The following is a 16,366-nucleotide window of genomic DNA, read 5'->3' on the forward strand; positions in this document are numbered from 1 at the left end:
AGTCCCCCACGGGTGGCTAAAAAAGAACTAAATCTCTTGAAACTTTTTATCTCGGTTTGTAATACCAACCGGGATAAAAGGGGGTCTTTTATCCCGGTTGGTATTACAAACTGAGATAAAAGGTCCCCCAAGATTTAGTACAAAAGGATTGCATCCCCTATATAATACGATGTGGTGTGTGGGTTCAAATCTCACGGACCGCGCACGCGCATATTTCGCGTGAAAATTGCTTGTGGGGGGCCTCCTGGGGATTTAATTTTTTTTTGCAAAACCATTTATCCCGGTTGGTATTAATAACCGGGATAAAAGGGGGCCTGTCCCGCGCAGGAATTCTTTTGTCCCGGTTTAGGGACCTAGGACAAAAGGCACCCCTCTTTTGTCTCGATTGCGTTATCCCGGATTTGTTTTCAGGAGATTTTCACCCTAACAACAGGGACTAATGCTGAGTTTTCTACCGGTGCACATAGGTGAAACAAAGGACAACAAAAATCAGCATAGGAACATCCTCCCTTATTAAGAAAGATAGATGAATAGCAAAATAGTACAATGACAAGGGATCTCAAGGTGTAACAAAACCCTCAATACCTATGCAGCATTGGAGTGTACATATGGGATGGCTCTCAAATGGAGGTCCAACTTTTTGCTTACCCCCATCCTGTATTTCTCAGACATGTCCACCAACTCTAGGCTCAGTTCATCATGAAGCATCCAGTCAAAGTGGTTGAGAAAGTTTGTGTTGACACTTTTTTCGGTCAACACACGAGTACGCTAGCTCGAGCGTGTACCGGAAGATCACCTCGTCGACGCCTCTGTACCTAGCCGGTCAGACCGATCAGGCAGGCCGGTCAGACCGGTCCTCGCAGGGACGTCGCGAAAACCTAGATGCACCACCTCGGTAGGGACCCCGTCGGAGATGGCGAGCCTAGTGTTGTTCTGAGATTGGTCAAGACGCTCCGAACGTCCTCAAATGCCATCGAGATGAAGGAGGAAAGCAAAGGGTTGGAAAAGCTAGGGTTTGAGATAAAAGGGTAAAAAGATTTGTTTGTCAATTGGGTGTTAGCCCTCAATCGGCTAGGGCCCAGCCCTCTATATTTATAGAGTGGGAGGCCTTTTCCCGCAAGGAAATCCTTTTTCAACTTCAATTCGACTAGGACTCCTAATTGTGCCTCGGATTCGACTGACCGGTCTGACCGGTCGGGGCAACCGGTCTGACCGATTGGCTCGTGCCAGATCAGCTAGACCGGTCAGACCGCTCAAAGAAACCGGTTTGACCGTCTGATTCAACCTGGTCGGCATTGCTGCCAATTTTGAGCTCCAACACATGGCCCTTGTTTCTTGGTAAAGCTTGCGTGCCAAGAAATAAACTAAGGGTGATGGATCCCACTGGCCATTTGCTTCTAAGGACAATATTTGAAAACATCGGCCATATTGTTTTAAGCGTCTTGCCAAAGACTTGGATGGTATTTCTTCAAGTACCTCCCATTCAAAGCTCTGGGTAGCTGAAATCCACTTAAAGTCTCCACCATGTAGGAATTTCCCCAGAGCACAGTTGTAATCTTGTATGGCCCTTCCCAACTTGGAGACCATTTTCCAAATTTATTGTTCTTGGTTCCTATAGGTAGAATAGTCTTCCACACTTGAATTTTGTCAAAATCAAATTTATTATTTTGGCCTTAACCTTCTTGTCGTATGCTCTCGCCACCTGAATTTTGTCCTTTTCAATTTCCACCAAAGCCTCCATTCTCTTGTCAGTCACCTCATCAACGTTATCCATCATTAAGACATACTAGGTGTCAAAATCAAGATCATTCTGCTCTATAAGCACCCAGATTTACCTCAACGGGCAAAACGGCTTCTTGACCATAGACAAGCTCAAAAGGATAACTTTATTGTGCCATGTCTAGAAATACAATGAGCCCATAAAGCTTCATATAATACCTCGTGCCATCTTTTAGGATTGTCTTCTATCTTCTTCTTAATGAGCTTTATCAAGATCTTGTTACTAGACTCAGCTTGACCATTGGCTTAGGCATAATAAGGAGATGAATTGAGCAATTTAATACCATAATATTCCACAAACTCATGCACCTCTTTAGATACGAATGAAGTCCCTTGATCAGTAGTCAAACTCTGAGGAATACCAAATTTGTGTATAATATGCTCTCTAATAAACTCAGTCACCTCTCATGTGTCATATTTCTAAGGGGAATTGCTTCAGTCCACTTGGTAAAACAGTCAGTAGCTACAATCACAAAACAATATCCCTTTGATGAAGAAGGATGAATCTTGCCAACAAAATCCAATCCCCATCCTCTAAATAGCCATGGATTTATAATTGAATGCATCGATGAAGCGGGTACCAACTAAACATTCCCAAATTTCTGACATCCTTCACAACCTTTGTAGTAACAAAAACAATCGGCTATCATATTAGGCCAATAAAAGCAAGCTTGCTTAAGGAGCCACTTCATCACACGAGCCGATTGATGCGTACCACAAACTCCTTCATGCACCTCTGCCATAGCCAATCTAGCCAGATCAGAATCCAAGGATTTTAAAAGCAATCCATCAATCGTCTGATGATACAACTCACCTCTACCAAAGTGAACTTGAGCGCCCACCGTCGGACTTTTCTGTCAACTGAACACTTAGGATCCCACAAATAATTAATTAGGGGTGCCCACCAGTCATCCACTTCATCTTTAGTAAGTTTTGGACAATCCACGGCCTAAGTGGAGTTTTCTCCAGATAGACTGGTCAGACCGGCTAACTGGATGGTCATACCGGTTTCGAAGGCTGGTCGGACTGGTTCCTCTAGGACATAACACTCGGAGACCGGCTAACTGGATGGTCAGACCGGTTTCGGAGGCTGGTCGGACTGGTTCCTCTAGGACATAACACTCGGCCTCGTAAAGTGTCGGCTTTCTCTCATGAAAGTTCCTTTTCTAGATGTTATAGCCAGACGCTTGCTGTCCCAGAGCATTAGCCCTTGGATTCTCTTCCCTTGGTACATGATAAATGGCAAATTCATCCATGCAAGCTATAATGTTTAAGCATTTATCAAGATAGGCATTTAAAAACCCATCCAAACATTGGCATACCTTAGACACTTGCTGCACCACCAGCAGAGAATCACCATAAGCTTCAACATGCTTCACCCCATCTCTTGCAAAATTTCTAGACCGAATAGCAAGGCTTCGTATTCAGTTTGATTATTGGTACACTTGTGATCCAATCAGCTAAGAAACTCAAAAACTACCCCGTTGGGTGAGATAAGCACCACACACCAACACCACAGCCACTTTCGCAAACCGATGCATCAAAGTGCAACTTCCAAGGGGTAATACTGATATAACCGACATCTAAATCAAGCTGCTCATTAATTCTATGCTCAACAATAAAATCGGCTACAATTTGTCCTTTCATCGATTTCAATGGTTCACAAACCAGATCATATTCGATGAGAGCATAGGCTCATTTGCTGATTCTACCACTCAAAATAGGTTTTTGCAACATATATTTAATTATGTCGGTTTGACAAGACTATGCAAGAATTTGATAATAAATAATGCCTCAACTTGGTACAAGCATGATAAAACATTAAACACAACTCTTCGATAAAAGTGTACCTTGTCTTGGCATCCAATAACCTTCTACTCACATAGATAACAAGATGCTCCTTCCCTTCGGTTTCTTAGGTTAAAACAGCCCCAATGACACCCTCTTTGGCAGCTATATATAATTTAAAAGGAATACCATGCTTTGGAGCCTGAAGAACGGGCAGTGAAGATAAATAACTCTTAATTTCCTCAAATGTTTTTTGTTATTTTGCCCCCTAAGTAAAATTAGCTTCATTCTTGAACCGAAGTAATAGAGTAAACGCATTCACCCTCCCGGACAAGTTGCAAATAAATCTCCTCAAATAATTCACTTTGCCCAAGAATTTCTGCAACTCTTTTTGCAAGTAGGAGCTTGTAGTTTTCTAATAGATTCAATATTTTTAGGATCAATCTCAACACCTTTCTCCTGCACTACAAAGTCCAAGAACTTTCCAGCCCATACACCAAAAGCGCATTTGAATGGATTCATCTTCAAACCATACCGACGCATCCTCTCTAATGCAAGTCTCAAATCAGCCAAATGGAATTGTGGCCCGGCCAATTTTACAATGATGTCGTCAATATATACTTCCAGTACTACTCCAAGCAAATCATGAAAAATCAAATTCATAGCCCTTTGATAAGTAGCACTAGCATTCTTCAAGCCAAACATCATAACGACATACTCAAACAAACCGACAAATCCTGGACACACAAAGGCCGTTTTGGATATATCCTCTTCGGCTATAAAGATTTGATTGTATCCAGCATTGCTATCAAGAAAGCTAATCATTTTATGACCAGATGCAGCATTAATAAGTACATCAGCTATAGGCATAGGATATTCATCTTTAGGCAAAGCACTATTAAGATCTCTAAAATCAATGCATACCCGGAGTTTTCCCGTACCTTTCTTCTCAACAGGCACAATATTAGAAACCCAATCAGCATATCGACAAGGCTTAATAAACTTAGCATCAAGCAACCGATTGATTTCTTCTTTCACTCGGTCATAAATAATAGGATTAAAATGCCTAGCAAGTTGTTTATGAGGCCTAAAACCGGATTTAATAGGCAGCCGATGCTCAACTAGCTCGCAGCTTAAACCAGCCATTTCAGTATAATTCCATGCAAAACAGTCGACATACTCTTTCAACAACTTTATTAAATCCGCCTTAAAAGTAGGCTCAAGATTTTTGTTTACAAACGTCAGCCTTGGTATAGTACCATCACCAATATCCACCTCCTCTAGAGGATTGGCTGACGTAAACCCTTGTCCTAATTTACTTATATCATCACGGTCCTCAATGGCCGCACACATATCGTTCTTTTACGCCCGATAGTGTTCTAGCCTCTACTGCAGCCATTCTAGATTTATATCCATTACATTATATGCGATAAGCTAGCCGATCATCAATCAGCTTTAAAACAACAGCGACAAAACCGTCCTTTGTGCAACTGATGTACTCACAATCCGAAAGGTCTAACGGTCCTTTGTGCAACTGATGTACTCACAATCCGAAAGGTCTATGCTAGATAAGAACTTAACATTATCATGAGCACTCATGGTAGAACTATCGGCTATAGCAACACAAGCTGAGGTATCACCATGTACAACCTCTACTTCGTCACTGACCCATTGGATCAAGCATTGATGCAGCATAGAAGGAACACATTGATTCGTGTGAATCCATTTGCGACCCAAAATTACACTGAAGTTACCTTGGGTCTCGGCGACGAAGAAGGCAGTAGCCAACGTCTTGCTCCCAACGGTGAGCTCCTTAGAGACAACGCCTTTAGCTCCCATAGGCTCGCATACTCCCACACTGCTGACAGTCATGCTGGTCTTGATTAGCTCCTCATCCAAACCTCCCAATTTCTTGAACAAAGAATAGGGCATTAAATTGACAATTGCCCCTCTGTGTACCGGAACATCACCTCGTCGACGCTTCTGTACCTGGCTGGTCAGACCGGTCGGGCAGGCCGGTCAGACCGGTCCTCGCAGGGACATCGCGAAAACCTAGATGCACCACCTCGGGAGGGACCCTGTTGGAGATGGCGAGCCTAGGGTTGTTCTAAGATCCGTTAGGCCACTCAGAACATCCCTAAACGCCGTCAAGACGACGGAGGAAAGCAAAGGGTTGGAAAAGCTAGGGTTTGAGATAAAATGATAAAAAGATTTGTTTGTCGATTGGCTGTTAGCCCTCAATTGGCCAGGGCCCTCTATATTTATAGAGGCCTTTTCCCGCAAGAAAATCCCATTTCAACTCTAATTCGACTAGGACTCCTAATTTTGCCTTAGACTCGGGCGGACCGGTCTAACCAGCTGGCTCGTGCCAGACCGGCTACAGTGGCCAGACCGGTCAGACCGCTCTGAGAAACCAGTCTGATCGGCTGATTCAACCTGGTCGGCATTGCTGCCACTTTTGGGCTCTAGCAGTTTGCCAATGCAATCTCCAAAGTGGATGTGCCAAACATTATTGCAGGGCACTGTCGTCGACCAGACCCAAAGGGCGTGAACTCAAAATTTGTTCCTTTGTAATCAATATTGTTGTTCTCAAACCTCTCTGGATTAAATGCTTCAGGGTTGTTCTGGTATCTTGGATCCCGAGAAATTGCAAATGCATTGACAAGTACCTTGGTGCCTTTGGGAACATGTTAACCCAATATTTCACAATCCTCTGTGGACTCATGGGGAATGAGTAGAGGGTTGGGAGGATGCAACCTATGAGCCTCCTTGATAACCATTCACATGTAGCTGAGTCCAACAAGGTCAGTATTAGTGATGACACCCCGTAATCCACCTAGCACTTTTCGAACCTCTTGTTGTGCCTTCTGCATAGCCTCAGGCTGTTTCATGAGCTTCGACATGGCCCACTCCAAAGTGGATCCTATGGTGGTTGTCCCACCTCCAAAAATGTCCTGGAAAGTAATTGTTAGGTAGGTGTGAATTGTAAAGATAGGAAAAAGAAACAATCACTACTAGAGAACTGATTGTAGATCCCACCCCCTTTAGTCTCGGTTTAATTTCGGCCCGGGAGAAAAGGGGGTGCGCCATGGTAGGCTGGAATGGGGCACACCTTTACTCTCGGTTCTTCTTTTGCAACCAGGACTACAGGCCACCCTTTAGTCTCGGTTAAAACGGCTAGTTTCCGGGCACCGACGGCACCACCATTTACCCCTAGTTGGAGCCACCAACCGGGAAAAAAGATCCAACCATTTGTTCTGGTTGGAGTTACCAACCGGGATAACTATTTTACTCCCAGTTGGTAATTCCAACCGGGACAAAAGGTTGGAGCTTTTGTCCCGATTGGCGTTACCAACTGGGAGTAACCAGCAACCGGGACAAAAGCTCTAATCTTTTATCCTGGTTGGATTTACCAACCGGGATAAAATCTTATCTACAAGAGTTTCTTCATCCTCCACTCCTCCAACCTGAGCCACTCTACTCCACAAAGACAGAGAAGCTCATCCTCTCCATGGCACCGAAGCAAGCCTAGGGGAGGTGCTGCTGAATTTTTTTTCCTCATTTCCGTGCGGATTTCACCTATCCAAAGTGTTGTGAAGGTTAGCTACTTCATGCTCCATTCATTTATTGTTGTTAAGCTTTGTTTTATACTTTAGGGAGGGAGAAAAATGAGTTTGTTTGTTGTTAAGCATGTAGAGGATTTGTATTTATACATGTTTTTGAGCTACAATGTGATGGATAGTTTGAATGTGAGGGAGAATGGATAGTAAATGTGAGGTAGAATTGAGATTATTTCAATGTTATGTATTAGGGAAAAATTATAGTAAATGTGTTTTTCATATTTATAAATTAGCCATATAAATTGTAGGTGTAATTTCATACTTTAGTACTTTTCAGATAGAGGTATGGAATTAGCCATTTTTAGAATAAGTAAATTATGTGGGAAATATTGAATTTTTTTAATAGTTTAGTTAGTTGTAAATTAAATATGAGCTAAATAATTTGTGGTACATAGAGAACATAGAGATGGCTTCTGATGCGGGATGTAGTGGCGATGGTGGGGGAGATCGTCGTTCCTCTCGCGGCAAGGGGAAAACCATAGTTGGCCCTCACAATAAGCCGAAGAAAATGAGTATGTGGGAGAAAGCAATGCTTCATTATTTGCAAAGATGTCATGAAGATGTTGTTGCGGCGGTCAGGAACCTCCTTTTGGTGGTCGTTATGCTCCACCACCAATCCTGGGTGTTTTAGGTCCACTTATAAGTACTACCATTGTAGCAGGTACAAATAAACCACATGATGAGGTTGCGTCAGCAAAACCTTCGTCTTCACTTCCCAAGGATGCTTGAAGTCCTTCTAGATAGTACTTAGTGGATGGTTTGTCATAGTGTATCATGTTGTTATTGCTCTTAGGATTAAATTTGTGTATTTCTATGTAAACTTTCAGCAATATTTGAGTTTGTCGTAGTGTATCATGTTGTTTGCTTTTGAAATTTTAATTTGTGTATTTCTATCTAAAATTTTAGAATTGTGATGAATAGTTTTATTTTAATTTTTGCTTCATGAAATCCAGAGAAACCCGGCGAGATCCGATGCCTACAAGTTCAAACCGACAAGAATAAATTTCCAAATAGAAGCAAAAAAGAAATAGTATAGAATTTATGACTAGTTAAAACTTATTGTAAACAAACTTGCTAATTTAATATGTTTTTGCATGTATGAAATATGTAAATATCTTATTTTTTTCCATCCTGAAATCCAGTGAAAACATAAATCGAATAAATTTCCAAAAACTAGTCGGGAGATGAAAAACAGGAGAAGACCCCCATTTATCCCGATTATAAAGTAGAACCAGGATAAAAGGGCTTTTCGATTCCCGCCTGGAAGTACCCATTTATCCCGGTTTATCATAAACCGAGATAAAAGGGGGGGCCTTTTATCACTGGTGATCATAAACTGAGATAAAAGACCCCCCTTTATCTCAGTTTGTATTAGAAACTGGGGTTAAATATCCTTTAATCCCGGTTTCAGTTACAAACCGGGATAAAAAGGGGGTCATGCATAAAAGTTATAGCATCTTCTACACTCCCCCCGCCCAACACTTAGCGAAATTTTCACTCATCGTCCTCGTCCAACCCGTCGCCTGCCTCCGCCGTCGTCGTCGGTGGCCCATCCTATTCGTCGTCCTCCTCCGTCTCCATCACTACCGCCATCATCTTCAATTCGCCCGCAATCATCGCCGACCTCCTCCTCCATCCCCGTCGTGGCTGCCAACACGTCCATCCCCGTTGCCGCGACCTCCGCGCGTGCCCCTCATCGCGCACCGGTGCCACCTCCTCCTCGTCGTCGTAGCCGTCCCCTTCGCCGTGACCACCGTCCCCGTCGCCAGCCGGCTGGCTGCCTCCCCCGTCGTCACCACACGTCCTCATTGCCGACGCGCCCACCTCCAACTCCGGTCGTCCCCCGGCCCGAATTAATTTTAGAAATTTGGTAGATTACTTCTAATTGTTTGTGGAATATAGTTGTATACTGCTAATTAATGCTTAGAAATTAATTGAACTTTGGTAAACATGTTTACAATTTTTTGTTGAAATGCTTAAGAATTAGTTGAAATTTAGTACAATTTGTATATAACATTTTGTATGATACATTTTTTATATTATATTTTGCATAGTACATTTTGTATATTACATTTTGTATATTACATTTTGTATATTGTATTTTTCCAAAACATTTTGCATAGTACATTTTGTATATTACATTTTGTATATTTCAAAAAAATTTGTTGGTATGAATTTTTTTCATGGTTGTTCTAAAAATGATTTCATGTACAAAGTAGTTGAGATCGACGGCAGACGACGAGACCAAAAGGTATCTAATGGAGCGGATTATTACTAGTAGTTCCAACCATCCCATAGCGTATACCGATGAAGAGGGTAGCCAGGCATACATGTTTCTCAACCTGTCTGCTGAAGGCAATGAAGAGCCCGAGCCCCAGCAAAACATTACCGACAAGGTATAGATCATATTTTAACCCTCTCTATATATAATATATGATGTTATTCATTATTACTATGTACTAATTAATTAATGAATCTTGAACTCTTATCCCTCTGGATCGACGAACTGTTAAAGGTTGATGAGAAGAAAAAAAGGAAAAAAGTCGAGCTGCCAGCTGCACCGCCAAGTGAACCGAAATGGACCTTTGAGTTAGGCAAGTCTATGGTTAGCACTGATTCGCTAAAGAAGCTATCAATGAAGATGTATGAATTCCATCAATGGTACATGAAGTTGTCTGCCGACGAGAGGGAGATGTTAGGCCTTAAGATAAAATCGATAGATTTTCACGGCGAAGGCGAGGCAGTGATGTGGCTATGATTCAAGGATATATACAAAGTGTACCATCATGGTGCCCTAGACATCTCTCTAATGAGTTCCTGGACTCTGTAAGTGTCCGTTTATATGTACATGTAAATATTGGCTCATATCATTTTTTTTTGCATGCGTCGCCGTCCTAATTAACTTCGTCTTCCATTTTCTGTAGGATGTTAATTCGGATGTGCCGACATGAAGCGTACCTCCATATTAGCTTCATGGATCCATCCATAGTGAACTAAGCCCAGATACGAGATTTTCCAGATAAAACGTTGCTGGCAGTATACAGTTCTTTAGACAGATAAAAATTAAAGGATCACATACTACTTCCATACAAGTTCAAGTAAGTGTGTGTATACCGTCTATATTCATTTTCTTTTTCTTACCTGATTAATGTTAGTTACCTCTAATATATATGAACATTTACGTACGCAACTCCCACTGGATCCTCATTATTATTAACATTGATCGAAGTTACGTCACTGTCTTCGATTCATTGAGGAGAGATCCGAAGGAGTACCAAGATGTGCAACACACGCTAGACATGTAATAATTCTTGACCTCTATCTCTATACAAAATTTTGGTTCCTAAATTTTCACCTAACACTATATCATTCATTATTTTAATTCGCAGAGCATGGAGAGAATTAATCAGGGTAGACAGATCAGGTCAATTCAAAGAAAAACTTACATGGAGAACAGACTTCCCGGTACGTATGAAGTCTGCACATTTTGTACATTCTATAGCACGAATATTTAATAAGTTAATTGTTTTTCCTCACAACAGTGCTTGAGACAGGAACCTAGGAATGATAATGTATGTGGCTACTATGTCTGTGAGCACATGCACAATTTATTGGAACCCAAGACCAGCAAGGCCACGGAGCACGAATTTAAAGTATGTAAAATAAAATTATTAATAGTTATTTATTTTCTACAAGTGTTCGTGTAAAATTCACATATATATATATATATATATATATATATGTATCCAAATTACAGATGTGAAATATTCAATTGGAACTCATGAAGAAGGAAAGAGTAGTGGCAATATGTGAAGGTCTCATTGCATTCCTGGTGGACGAGGTGGTAAATCCAAAAGGAGACTTTCATTACAATGGACGAAAATTAGATGCTCCCAGCACCTCGACGGGAAGATCATCGTGTGTGTGTATATATATATATATAGTTTTATTTTGCGCCGGGGCTGGTGCAGGAGCTGGTGCCGGTGCTGGTGACGGTGTGGTCTCCTGCTCCACGGTCACGGCGTCCTCGTCAGTGTCATCCCCCGGATGCTGGAAGATTTCTTCCTCTTCCTCCTCGTCCCTAGGCTCCATGGGATCATACGACGCGATGCCATGACGCAGGGGACGGGTGCTCTTGCATGCAGTCAACCGGGTGCGAGCCATCTATCAGAAAGAAGAAAATTTTTAGAATAAAATTTTGAACGAACCAAGGTAATAAAATAAAAGATTTAAAATAGCAACAAGGATGAGACAAATCAAGTTTAAGAATAATTAAGTAGATTTAAATTAAGAAAGGTAGGAATGGCTACTAGATTATTATAATCCTTAAATACGATCATTTTCTAACTAGGCTAACGTCCTACAGTCAACACGGCTCTGGTACCACTTTTGTCACACCCGATTTTAAGGACAAAATCGAGGGCATTAAATACATGTGCGCCAGGATCAAGTTACACACATGTACGACAATAGTGAATAAAAAAGACAGTGCTAAATCGAATAAAGAGAGTATTAACCATTATTACATGACAGAAAGTCTCAAGTAAACCACAAAGTCTAATTATTACGCAGCGGAACTCCAAAGACGACGACGACTCCACAGGCAGCTGACTGAAGAAACGTACGCCTAGAACTCCTCAAAGTCGTGTAGATACTCCTCGTCCCAATTAGCTTGGTCTGAACAGCGGTTTTGCAAGGGTGAGTACACTTATGGTTGGTACACAACAAGTCATGGGGAATAGTGTAGTGTAAGGCAAACCAAGGAATGGCTAAGGCATAAATAGCATTCGCTTTTAATTAAGTTGGTCAAGTTTTATTAGCAATTAACTAGGTATAAGTTCATACCACCCGAAATTAAACATGATCATAAATAAAGTAAGCAACATATGCATGAAATGATAACAAGTTATATCCATCTTCCGATAATATTATCATGTGAGGGTCCAGGCCGCTCTTAACCGTGAGCACGGCTGATCGATCAGTTTTACACTCTGCAGAGGTGGCACATCTTTACCCACAAGTCGCGTAAAAGTTCAAAAGAACTTTGGACCCAACCATGCGGTGTTTGCAAGGCACCATACCACACTTCCGAGGTGTGATTGCATAGGGACGCTACGAGGCCTTTACAAAGATTCGCTAGCAATGTGGTAACCCGCTAAGGTTTCAGGTCGAAGCGAAACATAGCAGTCCCCTAGAGGGTATAGTGTCTTAGCCAAACCCACTTCCCAAGAGAGCGAGTGCTATATCCCATCAACGCCTCCCCTCTTGCCCTTTCGGTAAGATTACCCCAAACTAGAGTTTCTAATTATTCAGCCAAGACCAGAGCCATTTAGTCTTGTGGTAGCACTGTTTTCCTGGGTGGTCGCTCCATGTTCCGATTAATCATACATGATCTTGTATTAATGAAAGGTATAACAGAAGTAAAGCAAGATTAAGCATTGTCTTTAGTTAAACCACCCTGTACCAAGTAAGCACTAAGCATGAGCTACCCAACATAAAGTAAACCGGTTGGTCAAGGCAAAGGAAAATCAATCTAGGCGAACCTTAATTGGGACCCATCAATTTAATCTTAACATGTGCATAGCATAAATGTTGAGTACGAGAAAGTAAAGGTGTATAGGACGAAAAGATAGTGATCAAGGACATGACTTGCCTTCTTGGCCTTGCTCCTGCTGTTCGTACTCCTCGAAGGCTTGATCTGCAACTCCCTCGAACTGCGGGACGTCTACACGCGTCACACGAGCACATACAAGCAAACATGGGCAAAAGTAAGATAACAGTACACCAATCATAGTTAAACAGAGAAAACAAGCTTGAAAAGTTGATCTACACTTTAAAACGAACACGTGGATATAAAGAACGCGAAAAACGGAGTTAAAATGCAAAAGATATGATCAAAACAAGATCCAGGGACTTTTCTGTGAGAAAAACAAAACTTTCAGGACCTATCCACGAAAATCGAGGGCTTATACGTAATTACGCGTATAAACCGAAGGTCTGACGCGCAAAAACTCAAATCCGGACGGCGGGTCGATTTTTGAAAAGCTCAAGGGTCAAACCGAAAAGTGCGAGGGCAGATCTGGAATTATTTTCAACGTGATCTGGACTGTGGGTTGATTTGCGGAAAATACGGGGGCTTAAGAGCAAAAGCGACGCGGCGCAGCTCGGTTGACCGTTACGCGGCCGGATTGACTTGCCGTGAGCCGTCGGATCTTGATCCGACGATCGCGGTCGTCGATGACTCGCGGCGGCGGCGGGAAAAGAACGGGCGGCGGCGGCGAGCGGCGGCGCGCGACGGCGAGCGGCAGCAGTTCGCCGGAGTTGGCCGAAACGGCGCTCCGGGGCACGGTTTGGCGTGCGGTTTGCACCAGAAGCAAGAGGAGGTTGCGGTGAACTCGTTTTGGGAGTTCTTGGCGACCGGAGCTCACCGGAGGCGGCGCTTGACGGCGGGGAAGAGGCGGCGGCGCTTGGAGCTTTGGGCGCTAGGGTTTCGGGTGTTGCAGGCGCTGGTGCTGTCGTCCGGGAGGGGCAGCGGCTTATATAGGGCGGAGGCTTGGAGATAGAGCGCCCCGGGTTTAAACTTCCCGAAGGATTCGGAGCGGGGGCCGACGGGATTCCGGAGATGGCGGCGCGGCGGTTGCGGGACGGACTCCCAGCCGGATACGGCCGGAGGAGGAAGATGACGGGTGGCGGGCCGGCGCGACTTCGCGGGCCGGCGCGCGTTCGCGGGCTGCGAGGCGTTGGGCGAGCGGCAGGCCGGAGGCGAAGCGATGGGCCGGCACGCGCTTCGCGGGCCGCGGAGGGAAGGGTGAAGCGGCGGGCCGCGGGGGAGTAAGGAGCTGCTGCGGCTGGGCCGCATGCGGTTCGCAGGCCCCGGAGGTGGGGAGCTGGGCCGGCCAGGAGAAGAAAAAAGAGGAGGGGGCCGGCGGATGGTGGAGCAGGCCGGGGAGCTGCAGCTCGGCTGGGCCGAAAGAAAGAAGAAAGAGGAGGAAAGGTTGATGCAGCCCAGGAGAGTAAAAGAGAAAATAAAAGAGAGAGAGAAAGGAAAAAGTTTTGGGAAATCAAATTCAAATTTGGAAATTCAAATTTTGATTCAAACTCAAGCAATCAAAATAAATGCACCAGCATGAACGCACAATTAACTCCTATGATGAATTTAATTAAATTAAAGAAAATAAAATTAAATGCCTAGAATTTAAATGACACCCTAATTTGAGCAAATTTTAATGAATTTGAATTATTCAAAATTTTGGGTGTTACATATAAATACTTGTTTGATTCATTTAAATAATTGTTTGATTCGTTTAAATACTAGTTTGATTGATTCCATTATAAAAAAAGTTCTCAACTACTAAAGGTTAATTAAAGGGGTACGTGAGATATGCACGAAATTATAGGCGCCATGCAAGCACCTGCATGGTGCTGTACGCACGCACTTTAGTCCCGGTTTATTTTACAAACCGTGACTAAAGAGGAGACCTTTAGTGTCGGTTTGTAACACCAACCGGGCCTAAAGGGGTCCGTGCATCGCCTGGCGTGGCAACCCCGTTAGTCCCGGTTGGTTTTACAAACTGGGACTAAAGGAGGGACCCGTGATAAAAGAACTCTCCCTTTTATCTCAACGGATTAATCCCGGATACATTTTTCGGGAGATATGCAGTCTACGAACCGGTTCTCTAGTAGTGAATATACCTTTTGATACAAGCTAGTGTTCATCTAAACGGCCGGATAAATGGTGAACACAGCGGCAAAAATGAGAGAAGAACCTAATCAGAACGGAGGTAAACGTCAGTAGACGGGCAATGTGTGTTGCCCATCTAGTCACGTTTATTTCCGTGTCATATTAATACGACTATAGCAATGTTGGTTTAATAATCTAATTTTCTTGGGCCATCATCTCAAGCAGAGTAATATATATACATCTCAACAGATGCCAGATCATTAAATATTTCATTGTACATATATATGATTCTTTGATGTAATTTGATTAGTTGAAGCCGTGCAAATTGCAAAGGCAAGCTAGTAATTAATTTTCAAAACATAAACAGGACGGACGGTTAAAAATAATACTCACAAACATGACAGCGCCTATAATCTCCGAGGTTAGAGGGAAAGTAAGTGAATCATCCTCCTGCAGCCCGAGCATCACGCCCAGCAGATCCTCTTGATCGGGGCTGCAGGCCCCATTTTTGACATCTTTACATTATATCTGGGTTTTGCAGCACATGTTATAAACTTATTTTTTATTTTTTAGGAAGGAGGGAGTAGATCTTAGAAAAATACAAAAATATTTAGACCTACCCGTGGTGAAGAAAAGTAGGAGGACAGACTAAACAATGCATATTATTGCATTACCTTAGAAATAAAATAGAATATATGGACACCCACCACTCTGTCTGATCATGAAATCATTTTATACTTAGGATCTGTTTGGGACCAAAGTTTAGTCCCCCTCGAATAGAGTGCTAAATTTTAGCACTTTGGGGTGTTTGGGTGGGGGGCTAAACTTTAGCACTTTGCTTGACAAAAGATATTAATACCGCTCGTTTCCCTCCTCCTAGCTAGCGTCAGGGGCAAGTTCCGCTACTTCTCCCACAGCTCTTCTTCCTCCGGGGCCGTGGCCACGCACATGGCACTGCTTCCCATCCTCTTCATCTTCCCATTCACGAGCACGAGCGCGACGTGGCAGCGCTCAGGGACGCGGTGGGGTCGGGTGAAGGCCGCGGGGCCAGCCGGAGGCAGCGGTGCCGGCGGAGGCGTGTCGATCCGGAGGACGCCTGCCGCCGTCTGCGGGAGCGGAGGCCCGGTTAGGAGAGGAAGCGTGGGTCCACCACCGCCACCGTGTCAGAGATCTCCACGTCGCCCACCACCACCACCGTGCCGAAGGCCGAGAACGCGCGGCCGCAGGGCTAATGGCCCGTGGCCAAGCCCAAGGCACACGAATCCAGGCCCTCCCCTGCGGTGGCGGCCATGGAGGCGGGGAAACTAGCGGAGGCCGCGGGGGTGGCGGATCTCGCTCCTTGGCGCCATCGCTGGAGGAGGAGGCCCGGATCCTGCCACAAAGGAGGAGGTGGTAGGGTCGGGGAGGCGGAGACAGCGGAGGTGAGGCGGAGGCGAAGGCCGGGTTCGGGGAAGCGTCGGAGGTGAAGCGGGTGGTGCGGCTCTGATGCGCCGCATCG

The 16,366-nt window shown here is 44.0% G+C and overlaps 1 pseudogene; it reads right to left on the reverse strand.

Moving 5' to 3' along the window:
* Positions 1-585: 585 nt before the first annotated feature.
* The window catches only part of LOC105914711, a 45,448-nt pseudogene continuing 29,667 nt past the window's right edge, over positions 586-16,366 (reverse strand).

This window comes from Setaria italica, chromosome VII, assembly GCF_000263155.2.
Source record: "Setaria italica strain Yugu1 chromosome VII, Setaria_italica_v2.0, whole genome shotgun sequence".
NCBI classification, from domain to species: Eukaryota; Viridiplantae; Streptophyta; class Magnoliopsida; order Poales; family Poaceae; genus Setaria; species Setaria italica.